Source organism: Thermobia domestica, chromosome 2 (genome assembly GCF_964235325.1).
Source record: "Thermobia domestica chromosome 2, izTheDome1.hap1.1, whole genome shotgun sequence".
Classification (NCBI taxonomy): Eukaryota; Metazoa; Arthropoda; class Insecta; order Zygentoma; family Lepismatidae; genus Thermobia; species Thermobia domestica.
In genome coordinates, this window is record NC_137455.1 from 311,075,109 (window position 1) to 311,088,446 (window position 13,338).

The following is a 13,338-nucleotide window of genomic DNA, read 5'->3' on the forward strand; positions in this document are numbered from 1 at the left end:
ACCTACAAAAGTTGCAGCTGAAGCTTATTTTGGAATTAATAAATAATTTCAAAGTAATACATTACCACAAAATGAAAATATAAAATAAAAGTGTATTGTGCTGTTAGAAACACACTAAGCAGTGTTACATAAAGATCATGGCTATATCATAATAACATTTACCCTAATTATGGTGTTTTTGTAGTGACAAAATTCTGTGGCGAAGTACTAATATTTGCTCATTAATCGAGACAACGTTATGTGTTACCAGAACGGAACAATCCGATTAATTTGGAGGTATTGTCATCCTGCTAATAGCCCATCGCCAGTAGAAATATTATTCATTAACACTTGGTTAATAAATGTTTTTGTTTCGTTTTTCCTTAAATTCATGTACTTCCTTGTTGTATTTCGCTGTTACGATGTATGATGCCTGAAAATAATCAGATTAAAGCAAAACCAACGACCGTAAGAATGTATCAATACGCGAAGTGTTTATAGCAGTGGATCTCAATTTTTTTGACTGACTACATACTTTACTGTACACCTACGACATCGCCACATGTTTGTTTGATTTCTTATTAAAATAATATAAATTATAATTGTCAGTGGCGTATGCACATTTCAGGATGAGTTCAAGCACTCAAATCATGTCCTTTCAGGATACATATGATTTTTGTATATATATATATATATATATATATATATATATATATATATATACAGTCTTTTTATATATAATATGTTTATCAAGGAGTTAAAAGTCTGAGATCCCTGGGATTGCCACTGATAATAATGAAAGACTATAATTAGTGACTCAACGAAATACTAAAGGAGACGGTGATGATGAGAAATTAATGAAATGGTGGAAGGAAGGAAGTGGAAGGAAACGGGATAACCCTGAGAAAACCCACAGACAGTATTTGTCCACCACAAAGTTCACTTGGCGCGCACTGGGAGTTGGAGGCGTTGACTGGTGCAGTCTTTCTCAAAACTGATTTTGATTGGTTCATTAAATTCTAAAGTTACATCCCGGGTTCGACAACCAGTGGGGACGCTCGGTCGAAAAGGTGTAACAGCTTCTTTTTTAGGACAGCTATCCTGAGTGATGACTTTCCTGAGTTTTCCTCATTCACGACAGGCAAATACCGGGATGATACCTAACACACAAGTCTCAAGTTCACTTCCTCTTGTCCCCATTTCTTTCCTTCTCCCTCCTCGCATAGTGTTCTATGTGAGGGATGTCATCCCTCATACCTGGCGGACTTAAGGCCAAAGATGCTGGTAATTCCCAGAAGTATGTACAGTGAGAAAAATTCTTATCCGGACAGCAGTGTATTATTAAAATATATGGAACCCGTATGTTTACTACTTAAATCAGTACGAGGCATACGTTATCTATACGCTACATACTTTTCCCGCTTAGGTATTACATCATGCCGTTGTGGGATGTATGACATCTAACAGTCTTCCGTATATTACATGCATATACATATGTTACATACGTCAGCTGTATGTTACGTACGTCCATCTGTATATGAGGTCCTGACCGCCTATATACAGTTCATTTGTTCGTACGGAAAGTACGTTTATTCGGAACACTTGTACCGAAAGTACGTATAAAATATTTTTTTTCCATAAACGTCTGCTGTACGTTAAGTGCAAAAACTACAAAAATTACACATGTAACCTACGTTTTTACCTACGATATATACGTTTCTTTTCTCAGTGTATGTATGTATGCATAAATTCTAAACTTTCGCAACAGACCGTATAGGACCGCGTGACAAATTGGTTAGAGACCACTGGTTTATAAGCCTATGTACTGACATAATAATAATATTTATCTCTTATTTTTTGGAATACAGTGGGTCCATGCCCTACGAAATCAATTTGCTCAGTAACGCTGTCCGTGAACCAACATTTTCGTGAATTGAATTTATTTTTACCATTGAAATTAATGTAAATATGAAACCATGATCCGTGAATCTATCGAAAGTGGCAAAAATCAATCATTTCAGATGTATTATCGTTGATCACTACAGAGCCAAGACTACAATAGAGAGTGAGTAGCTGTTTACTGTATTTTATTCAACGTCCCGAGAATAATACATTTTAGTATCTTCATTCTCAACTCTACTAAAGCCAAAAGTGATATAAATCCACTACAACTTCCAGTTTCAGTATTGATCTACATAGTGTGAAAAACGACAAGAGACAATGAGAAGTTTTTTTTTTTTTTAATCGATTTAGCGTTCTAACAAGGAAGGGTCACGCAGTGGCTCCGCTGAGATCCAAACGAGACAATTGTGTTTGCATTTGAAATGTTATAACTAGATGAATCCCAAAGTTATACGTGCCACCGGGAGGAATATCGTGAGTTACAACATATTTTGTAATGTAAGAACTACAAAAAAATTACATGGCAGCATAGTTTGAACCGAGTCATTTGTTCGGAAACGGTTGGGTAAGTGGAAAACTCGGCCAACACGTATCCCATTATTTTTAACGACAAACTTTTTGGGGTAAAAAACTTTATCCCAGGGTCCCCCGCAGGGTCCCAGACGGGGTCCAACTCAAAATTTTCAAACGGCAAGGGGGGTTAAGTGGCACATCATTTGAAAGATGTTGTAAAATGAAAGAAAATGCAGCAGGTATCGACTCTCTACAACAACCCTGTGCGAAATGGCGACGGGTCAAATTGTAAACAAAAACTTAATTGAAAAGTCCATGGTCACCCCTATAAATCGGAAATGGTGAGACAAATGTGAAAACAGAAAAGGATGCGTGGTATTATTTTCAAAGTATAATGATTTAAGTGAAAACGTCTTGTCCCAGGGTCCCCATATGGTCCCAGGTGGGGTCCAACTAAAAAATTTCAAATGGCAAGAGAGGTAGGACATCGTTTGAAAGCTCTTGTTAAGTGAAAGAAGATGGAGCACGTCTCGACTTTCTACGACAACCCTGTCCAAAATTGCGGTGGGTCAAAATGTAAACAAATTGGAAAACAATCCAAGATGGCCGCTTAAAACCTATATCGAAAGGATAAGCATAACAAACTGCTGAAGCTAGGAAAACAAATTTGGCATTAATGTTGATTAGTAAGTGACTAAAATATGCAAAATGTTCAAAAACGCAACATCTTGAGTTCAAAATGCCGCACTATGTATCGAACGCATATCCAGCTCACACCACTGGTGTTGGAGAAGTAAACGTTTATGGTTAATAGTCCACAAAATATCAAAGAGTATAATCTGTAATCCAATATGGCTGCCAGCGTGAAAAATGAGTTTGTATATAAACATGTTATTTCTTGGAATACTGTGACCAAGCCAACAAAGTTTCACGCAGTTCGATGTACTGAAATGACTTACATATGTTTGGTACTACTTACCAATCTTGCAAATGATTTATTTTAATTTGGTATTGTTTGAAGTATTGAGATCAAACCAACAAATGACATACAAATGTAACCATCACGAATACGTTACAATAGAGCCCCGAACTTACTGGTGCAGCAAGTTCTTTCTGTATGAACTACGTATGACAAAATTAGAAAAATACCCGAAGGTATTCAACTTTTTTTTTTTTTTTTTTTTTTTTTACTATGAGTAGGAAGTCATAGTTGTGTGTTCATCGCATATTCGTTATATTCAAGTAAATAATGCCGAGAGAACCGTGACGAACGTGCATTAAGAAGAAACCATATATGTGTTGTTACCGAATGAAATAATAGTTGAAGTGAATGGAAATTTAATTGTTCTTTAGTCTTCCTAGTATTTCTAAATACATAATAGAGAAAAATAGAGATTTAGATTTGTACTGTTATGAATGGCATAGGTTTTAAGCGGCCATCTTGGATTCAAAGTGGCCATAGTTTTTCAATTAAGCTTTTATTTACATTTTGACCCGCCACAATTTGGACAGGGTTGTCGTAGAAAGTCAAGACTTGCTCCATCTACTTTCATTTAACAAGATTTTGTAAACGATGAGCTTCTTAACCTCTCTTGCAATTTGAAACTTTTTAGTTGGACCCCACCTGAGACCCTGTGGGTACCCTGGGACAAGACGTTTTCACTTAAATTGTTGTACTTTGAACATAATGCCAGACTCTCTTCCTATTTTCAAGTCTCACCATTTTCGATTTATAGGGGTGACCATGGACTTTTCAATTAAGTTTTTGTTTACATTTTGACCCTCCGTCATTTTGCACAGGGTTGTTGTAGAGAGTCGAGACTTGCTGCATTTTCTTTCATTTTACAATAGCTTTCAAATGATGTGCCACTTAACCCCCCTTGCCATTTTAAAATTTTGAGTTGGACCCCGTCTGGGGCCCTGCGGGGGACTCTGGGACAATTTTTTTTTTTTACCCCAAAAAGGTTGTCGTTGAAAATGATGGGATAGGTGTTGGTAGAGTTTTCCACTTACCCAACCGTTTCCGAACAAATGACTCGGTTTAAACTATTCTGCCATGTAATTTTTTTGTAGTTCTTACATTACAAAATATGTTGTAACTCACGATATTCCTCCCGGTGGCACGTATAACTTTGGGATTCATCTAGTTATAACATTTCAAATGCAAACACAATTGTCTCGTTCGGATCTCAGCGGAGCCACTGCGTGACCCTTCCTTGTAAGAATAAATCGATTCGTCCATTCTTCCTGATGTAAAAGGGTTCATTCGCCTAGAGGCCGTATCGTTTAACGTACTCACACCAAAGGGTCTTTCCTATTTAGACAGTGAAATCGGCCCTTGATCCAAATTGGGTTGACTCAAAAAGTTACCCTTGGCCTAAAACTATCTCAATTTTTTAACCCCTACCCCCTCCCCTTACCGATTATCGTATCATACATGCTCAAAATTGAATATTTTTTAAAATTTTGTTGGGGGTGGTCCAAAAATTTTGAAATTTCCACAAATTATAGATACTATGTAGATGCAAATGTTCATTTTTTCAAAACTATCGATGCATATTTTCTTTATTTTTTTGCGTGTTAAAAATTTCCAAAAAAAATGTAGAAAAAATTTGGGAGGAACACGTTCCTTAGTTTTTGGTTAAAAAATTTGTTATGCCCTTAGGTACAACATATACTTTTTCGGGGCCTGAAAGTGATGGCAACATTGTCAAAAAGAAATAAAACTGAAAACAAATGCGTTTTTCGCACAGTTTTTCCACCATTTAGGGGCCCTCAAGGTGAGGACCTCTTCAAATAATTCTTTACCAAAGTTCACAATTTTCCTTTCTCTTGCGTCCCTTCTGCTTCTGTCGTTCTTTGGGTGCTTCAATTGTGTCCATTTCGAAATAGAAACACGAAATATATCTCCGCAACAGTGCTTCAACTTCAAGCGACTCTTGCAAAGTTACACATACCTTGCGTCGGTTCCTCGTATCTATCAGTGCTTGCTTCAGTGGCCGCAACAGTGGCGCTCTCTACCGGCAGCGCTCTCTATTACGAGCTGTGTGTAGCTTCGTTGTGCAAGAATCGGTTGAAGTGGAAGCACTGTTGCGGAGATATATTTGGGGTTTCTGCTTCGAAATGGACACAATCGAAGCAGCCGAAAAACGACAGAAGCGGAAGGGACGCAAGAGAAAGGAAAATTGTAAAGTTTGGCAAAGAATTGTTTGATGGGGGCCCTTACCTTGAGGGCCTTAAAATGGTGGAAAAACTATGCGAGAAACACATTTCTTTTCAGTTTTATTTCTTTTTGAAATTGTTGCCATCATTTTCAGGCACCGAGAAAAATACATGTTGTACCCAAGGGTATAACAAATTTTTAAACCAAAAAATCAGGAACGTGTTCCCAAAATTTTTTTTTCTACAATTTTTTGAAATTTTCAATACGCAAAAAAAATAATGAAAATACGCATCGATATTTTTTAAAAAAAAATGCATATTTGCATCTACATAGTATCTACAATCTGTGAAACTGAATGATAGGAAACTCTTACCTATATCCTTATAATATGTTTGCCTCTTAATCGTGATTCTACTTGTTTTCCGCCATTTTTGAAGCACAGTCCCCGGTGTTGACTCGTGAGCTCTAGTGCAGTGTAGAAGTGACACAGTAATACGATGTTGTTTCTCGCTGTTGACATATTTCTTTAGAAACATTATGTAAAACAATTGAAAACAACATCGCGCGGTTTGCATGTTGAAATTTTGCGTATACCTGGATTTGTTTAAGTATTTGTTTCTACTGTGTTTGTCTGTAGCTTCAATTCTTAAGCATTTATAATTAGATGCCCAACATATTTGGCAATCACGCAGAAAACAACACATTTGTGTTAATTTAACACACAGGCTGTGTGTCATTTCAACTACCGGCATTTGACACACAACTCCAAATAGAGAGTGAGTTGTTCTAACCACCTGTTTGTGTTATTTTAACACAATCGTGTTAACATATAGGCATGTCGTTCAAATAACACAACGATTTTTTACAGTGTACAGATTGTCTATTAAGTGATAATTGTATGTTTAGATTACCTACTCTATATAAAAATTACTCAATCATTTTCGTGTTGATTTGTGTTCTTTTTCGGCTGTTATGCAGATTATCTGGACAATTCGTTTATCCGCGAATGTTGAATCACCCCATTCCGCGGCTAACCGGGAGTTCACAGCTTCGCTTTTATGTTGATAATGAAACATGTTTCTGGTTTCGTATTGATAGCGAAGTGTTTAGCCCTAAAGTCCTTAATTCGGGAGATGCCAAATGTGATCCACGGAACAGATTTTTCGGTTAGAATCCGGAATCTTTAGGCTATTGAGAAAATAAAAGAAAGTAAACTTCGGTCCAGAAAAGCAATAATAGCCTAATTGTTTCAATCCAATACGCGAGCAACATAACATGTAACTTAATGTGGGCCATCTAGCTAATCAGGTTCCCGTTGAACTGTTAGCACCAAGGAGTTCCAGGCCTACTGCAACGTTGGGGGCCACGGTGGTTCTGTCGTAGAGCATTCATCTCTGGTGCTTGGGGTCCCGGGTTCGATCCCAGCCCCCGCCAAGTGAACTTTGTGGTGGGAAAACACCGTGTGTGTGGGTTTCCTCGGGGTTCTCCCGTTTCCTTTCAATTTCTTCATTTCACCATTTCACTCATTCCTCATCATCACCGTCTCCTTTAGCCTAACCGGCATAAGCATGGGACGTAAAACTCAAAAATTTTATTTCATTTTTCTACTCCAACGTTTTTACTCTGTAACCTCTTAATTCTACAAAAAGAGGGGGCCACAGTGACTCAGTTGTAGAGTGCTTACTTCTGGTGTATGGGGTCCCTGGTTCGATCCTCAGCGAAGTAAGTTTGTGGTGGAGAACGTCGTGTCTGTGGGTTTTCTCGGTGTAATCCCGTTTCCTCCCACTTTCTCATAATACCAATTCTTCAATAATAATTCACTTGTTTTAATCATTGTCTTCCTTAGCCTAAAAGGCACCATCGTGGGACGTTAAACTCTAAGTTTTCGAGATCTATCTATACAAATCAAGATAAATGGCCAATTCTGCTTTTCATTAGGGGAAGATGGGGTAATAAGAGACAAAATGGCTGGTAGTTTGGTTTTTCATTAGAAAACTGAAAAAAATTCCACAACTTAACTATCTTTCTGTGTACAAGCCACAAAAAATTAATTGCTGGTACACAGAATGAATTCTTCTTATTTACAGAGACAACTTCTTTACCTTCTTCACTGCCTTTCAAAAAGTGTCTATTAAAAACTTTAGGTACCTAAAATCAGTCTTTTTCGTAAAAATGTTTTTACAACTTAGTTATACATGTTTCTAAAAAATTGTTCGTATAAATTTTTACAGCATTAGTGATATTTCAAAGTGTAATTGTTCCAGTTTTTCTCTGATAAATGAGCTTGCCAAAAAATGCTTGTCTCTTATAACTTTTTTTTTTTTTTTTTTTGTCAGGGTAATAAGAGACAGTTGTTTGGTCTTTCCAGGTTCACTAACCACCACCAGGTTCCAGGAAGATTAAAATTCCACTGGCCTCCTCATGATGTTCAGGAAGTGAATAAAACGTTTATCTCTTATGGTCTTGTAATTTTATTAGGAAATGATCCGTTCATTCTTAAAAGAGAAGAACTTGTAAATATTGTAAAGGAATCTGTGTGTTCGTGCTGGCGCCCACATTAAAGACTGTTAGTGATCAAGCTATAACTGATTGATTGATTTTGTATATAACATTTTTCCATCGAAAAATGATGTGGTGCACCTATTTTTGTCCGTGCTGTTTGCGTTCTGTGAGATTTAGAGTATTCAGGGAAAGCTCAGAGACCTTTGCATTGTTATTATGTGTTTATGTAGCGGCGCAAGAAAGAAGCAAGATGTGGACTAATTCTCTAAAGAACCAGCGACCGACTGTTCTGTGTTTTGCTGATTTAGCACCTTGTAATAATTTGTGTAATTGTTTTTTCTTGTGTTTTGAAATAAATGTTTGAGAGACTCCTTTCCTAACTCCTCCCACTATCTCATACCACACCTCCCTTGACATCTGGGACTCGCTACTTGGCTCACTTGTAATAGTCGGCTAGCCCTGGGCCCGACGTTAAATAGGACAGAAGACTTCCGCTTTAGGAGTTGGATTGGAAGTTGGACTGGCAGTTGGAGTTGCAGTTGGCGAGTGGTCGAGATTCTGATCTACAAGAGAGAACTTCTACAACGGCTCGAGACCAGCAGACGGCAAGGTCTCTTGAGAGAGGAAGGAGCCAAGTCTTTGGATACATGACCCGATCTTCGAGAAGTGACATCTCTAGGTCGTAATGAAGGTATTCCCATCATACACCTAATTTCCTTCCAAACCCAGTCTCTCCTTTCTAGAAAATCATATCGCTAAATTCATTACTGTATAACCATGCCTTTACCCTAGAGGACAGCCGTCCGATCCCATTAGTCAATCATTTCGAGCTAGATCCCCCGCTTATTTCTACTGACGGCAAGTGGTGTAGGAGGGAGTTATAGCCGATTCTCCTGTATTTTTCCTCCCTCTTACACGCCCTCTTCAATATTAAGAGACTTTATTCTGTTAAAAAAGAATGTTCGGCTTAAAAAGTTTTGGTCTAGGCCTATTTTATGTTTTAGGGCTTATAGTTTCATTCCATTATGGTTAAAAGTTCACGCAGGATATTTCTTCATTTAGGTATAGTCAGTGGCGTGTTTAGGGAGGGGTTTCCGGGCGTAAGCCCCCCTGAAATCTTACTTACTATTGTAAAATATATGAAATATCTTGCAGAATTTTCACATTTTAAGGCAAAGCCCCCCCCCCGGAAGTTAGCAAAGCCCCCGAAACAAAATCATAAATACGCGTCTAGGTATAGCCTATTTAATTTTGTATAGCTTACTATAGGTGTATAAGAAGTCACTGTAGCATAGAGACTTGTTTTACGGTGTAGGTCCTACCTTTTTAATAAAAAAAGGTTTCTAAGACTACAATGTGTAATTTTGTCATTCCAAAATGTTCAGAATGAGTGAAAAACTGCACAAATTCTGAAAGGCTGTAATTTGTCTAGTTTGCAATTAAAAGCATTCAACTTTCAAGTACGACTTTCACTAACCCTAATTTTCACATGGCAATTGACAGAAAAGTAGCCAGAACGAAAACCTGTAAAAAGGTAGGGCAATAGAATGCATCTTAGGCATATCCCATGAAACTCCAGTTTAATAACAAGACACAGCATGAAAGTAATCTGGGCAGCGTCTCTTTAATATCCCATACGGGGTAATAAGAGACAACAATTGAATATTTAACAAAAATATTTTTGCACAGTCTTCCCGTACATACGGAAGAAATAATTTTCTATTGTGCTTCCCAGTAACAAAGTATATAGGGGACAATGGGGAAAAATCGGGACACTAAGGCTTGAATGCTTCCAGAAATCACCGTTTTTACCACAAATGAACAAAATTTTGCAAACATGTGCACTACTTATCTGTTAATGCAGGCACAGTTTTAAAAACATGATTTAATTGTTTTGTAATTGTAGGTACTGCTTTTGTAAAATAAGTCATTTTGTCACTAGTGGGGTAAAACCGGGTAGACATGTTATTGTTATGAGAAAATAATAAAAAATGTTAAAAGTTTCCACAAAATTCAAGTTCTTTTTAATTGACATAAGATGACTATTGTTGTAAAATATAGGAATAAGTCTAAAAGTATACAACTTGATGAGTTGTTAATAAATTTAATTGTCTTTGTCTTTACTTTTTTGCTGTAATAGAAGGCCCATTGACACAAGTCGCAAGTAAAATAGTCATCTTCCTCTTCGGCCCAGAGCTGCTTCCATGGGCGCAACACCGACATTGAATGCATTGGATCCATCCCTCACCACCCTTGGAGTCCTGGTAAAGCTCATTGCAGTAAATGCAAGCAGTATTGTCATCCTCTTCACTGGAGACATCCCACATTTGCTCCTTCGATTTTCTTGTTTTCGACGCTTCCCGTTTGTTGTTCTTTTTTTTTTTTTTTTTTTTTTTTTGAGGGGAAGGCCATTTTTAAAAGTTGCTTTTTCTTTGACTCGTTTATCATTCCTTCAGGTTTTATCCATCTTTGTTCTTCTTTCCTTCATTTTTCTTTTTCATTTCTTCTAATACTGTCTGAAGTTGAAGTTTGCATGGAGAGCCCGTCAAAATAACAGTTTTTCCTTTTCTCTTGTCCTCTTTCGTCTCTCTCTCTCTCTCTCTCTCTCTCTCTCTCTCTCTCTCTCTCTCTCTCTCTTAATGTATAGGAGAGGCATCAATTCGGAGGGTGAAACATTGAATGATGCTTCGGGAACATGTTTAGGGTTAGGCGTCAAGGACTTAGAACAGCAGGGTAAGTTGAGTGGTTTGGATTCAGAAAGTGTTAGATTCGATGGTGTTGGCACATTAGGAATACTTGTTGCAGGACCTTTACGGACACTTACTGCTAAATCTTCCTTGTTTGTAGAGTCTTGATGCTGGTTTTGAGAATTCCTTGGAACTTCCACTGCGGTTTCTTCCGTTCTTGGCTCTGGCGCAGGTCTATCTGTGGTCAATGATGGCGTGAAGAGGTGTTCTGGAAATACGTTTCTGTTTAGTGGATATATGCCTGTCTGTCTGAATCCATCACAGTTGCTGTTTGCATCACAGCTGCTTTCAAAAAGGCAGTGCCAGGGTAGCGCCCGGTTTTGCCCCTCATATACAACTTTCGTCACACATGGCATCATCTGACTGTACAAAACGCTACAGACAATTACTTAAAATGATAATGAAGGTAATTAAATGTTGTACAAAGACAACTACATACCTTTACTCTTGCAAGAACAGGAACGTAGTAAAACCCGTCTAGTTTTCTCCAAAAATCGTAAGCAAAATCCACTCAATTTTCTTCACAGCAACAAAAGCAGCGAGTCGATTGCGTTCTGGTAATAGCCGCTTCTCCTTCGTCAAGGTGGAACGCAGTTTGTCCGTTGTCCGCGCGATCGCAGCGCATACAGAAGCTAGAAGAGGGTACCCGGTTTGCACCTGACTTCCCGATTTTACCTCACTTTCCCCTATATACAAAGAATCATAAATGTGAATTGAAAACTGTTAATATTTTTAATTACTGTTGTTTCTTATTACCCCGAGTGTCTCTTATTATCCGATCTTTCCCTATATATAACTAGTGGTAACTATTAGGAGAATCTTCCAATGAATTCGGTTCAATGATAAAGCCCTCACCCCTGCTACGAAGATCATTTGATTCAAGTATATGTGAGTCTGTGGGGGACAGCACTGGCGTCTCTGGCATGTAAAGTTTGGGGGGGACATGGAAGAAAGTGGTTAAAATGGTGCTACCCAGCCCAACCTATTTATTATCTTCGATTCCATTTGTTACCTTTCTGCTTACCTTCACGGATCCCCTAAGGTATATCAAGAACTCTGATATTTCTATAATCGTTCCACATCCTGAATAATATATTCCAAATAAATATGATTATTATTATTATTTATTTATTTATTTATTTATTTGTTATTCTGTCGTTAGTAAATAAATTAAATTAGAATGAAATATTCAATATTTTGTACTTCAAAATATGGGGGGAGACGCGACCCCCTCGTCCCCCCGCCAAAGACGCCTATGGGGCACAGCATCATTTCCGTGTGTTTTCTCGGGATCTTTCCGATTTCTCCCAGCGAGTTACTAATAAATAGCTCGCGGGAACATTTTCAGTAGATTAAGTTAACGCTTGGTTGCTGACCATGACTCCTACATTGAGCTGAGGCTAACTACTGGGGGCGCTGACGACAACAACTGCTTGTTTCTCTCGTGCAATTATCCTTGTCAGCCTCATCTCACAGTTGATTATATTCGCGTGCGGTTGTGGACGTTATGTTTTTCGTGTGTATATTAGATATTTGCTAACTAACATAGTTTTGTTTCATATTTACTAGAAATGTAAGTTTATGAAAATAAACAAATGCAAGATTTTTTTAATAAAAAATGTGGTATAGTTTTGTTTCATATTTACTAGAAATGTAAGTTGATGAAAATAAACAAATGTAAGTTTTTTTTTTAAAAAAAAAAGGTGGTATACTTTTGTTACATATTTACTAGAAATGTAAGTTTATGGAAATAAACAAATGTAAGATTTTTTTTTAAAAAAAAGGTGGTATAGTTTTGTTTCATATTTACTAGAAATGTAAGTTTATGAAAATAAACAAATGTAAGATTTTTTTTTAAAAAAAAGGTGGTATAGTTTTGTTTCATATTTACTAGAAATGTAAGTTTATGAAAATAAACAAATGTAAGATTTTTTTTAAAAAAAAAAGGTGGTATAGTTTTGTTTCATATTTACTAGAAATGTAAGTTTATGGAAATAAACAAATGTAAGATTTTTTTTAAAAAAAAGGTGGTGTACTTTTGTTTCATATTTACTAGAAATGTAAGTTTATGGAAATAAACAAATGTAAGATTTTTTTTTCTAAAAAAAAGGTGGTAGTTGTTCTGGTTGGCAGCTCACAGTAAGATTTAAAAACACTAGGGTAGCCCAGAAGCTTTATAAGATTCGCGACCACTGGTCCCTACAGGATACAGACCCTAACCTTGATACGTTAAAGTAAAGAGCACGCTCCGTAGGTGTAGTGGCTAGCCGCACACTTTTGGTGCACGAAGTCCTGGTTTCGATTGCCGGTGAAAGACCATTGAAATTTGAATATATTATGGTGGTTCGAATTCTACCTTAAATTGTAGATTCACGTCTCATGTAGCCGTGGTACTGAACTTAAATAAAACAAAGAAACATTAAAATAAATGTTTAATTTATTTCTCCAAAATCAACAAATCTACCATTAATTAACAACACCTTCCTGTGTTAAGAGATTTGGTAGGAAAACCAAAAAGAAACTGCCAAGAAT

The 13,338-nt window shown here is 37.1% G+C and overlaps 1 protein-coding gene across 1 annotated transcript in view; it reads right to left on the minus strand.

The window, feature by feature from the left end:
- LOC145678617 (uncharacterized) overlaps positions 1 to 13,338 on the minus strand; it is a 75,600-nt gene that overhangs the window by 13,115 nt on the left and 49,147 nt on the right. The window lies entirely within an intron of this gene.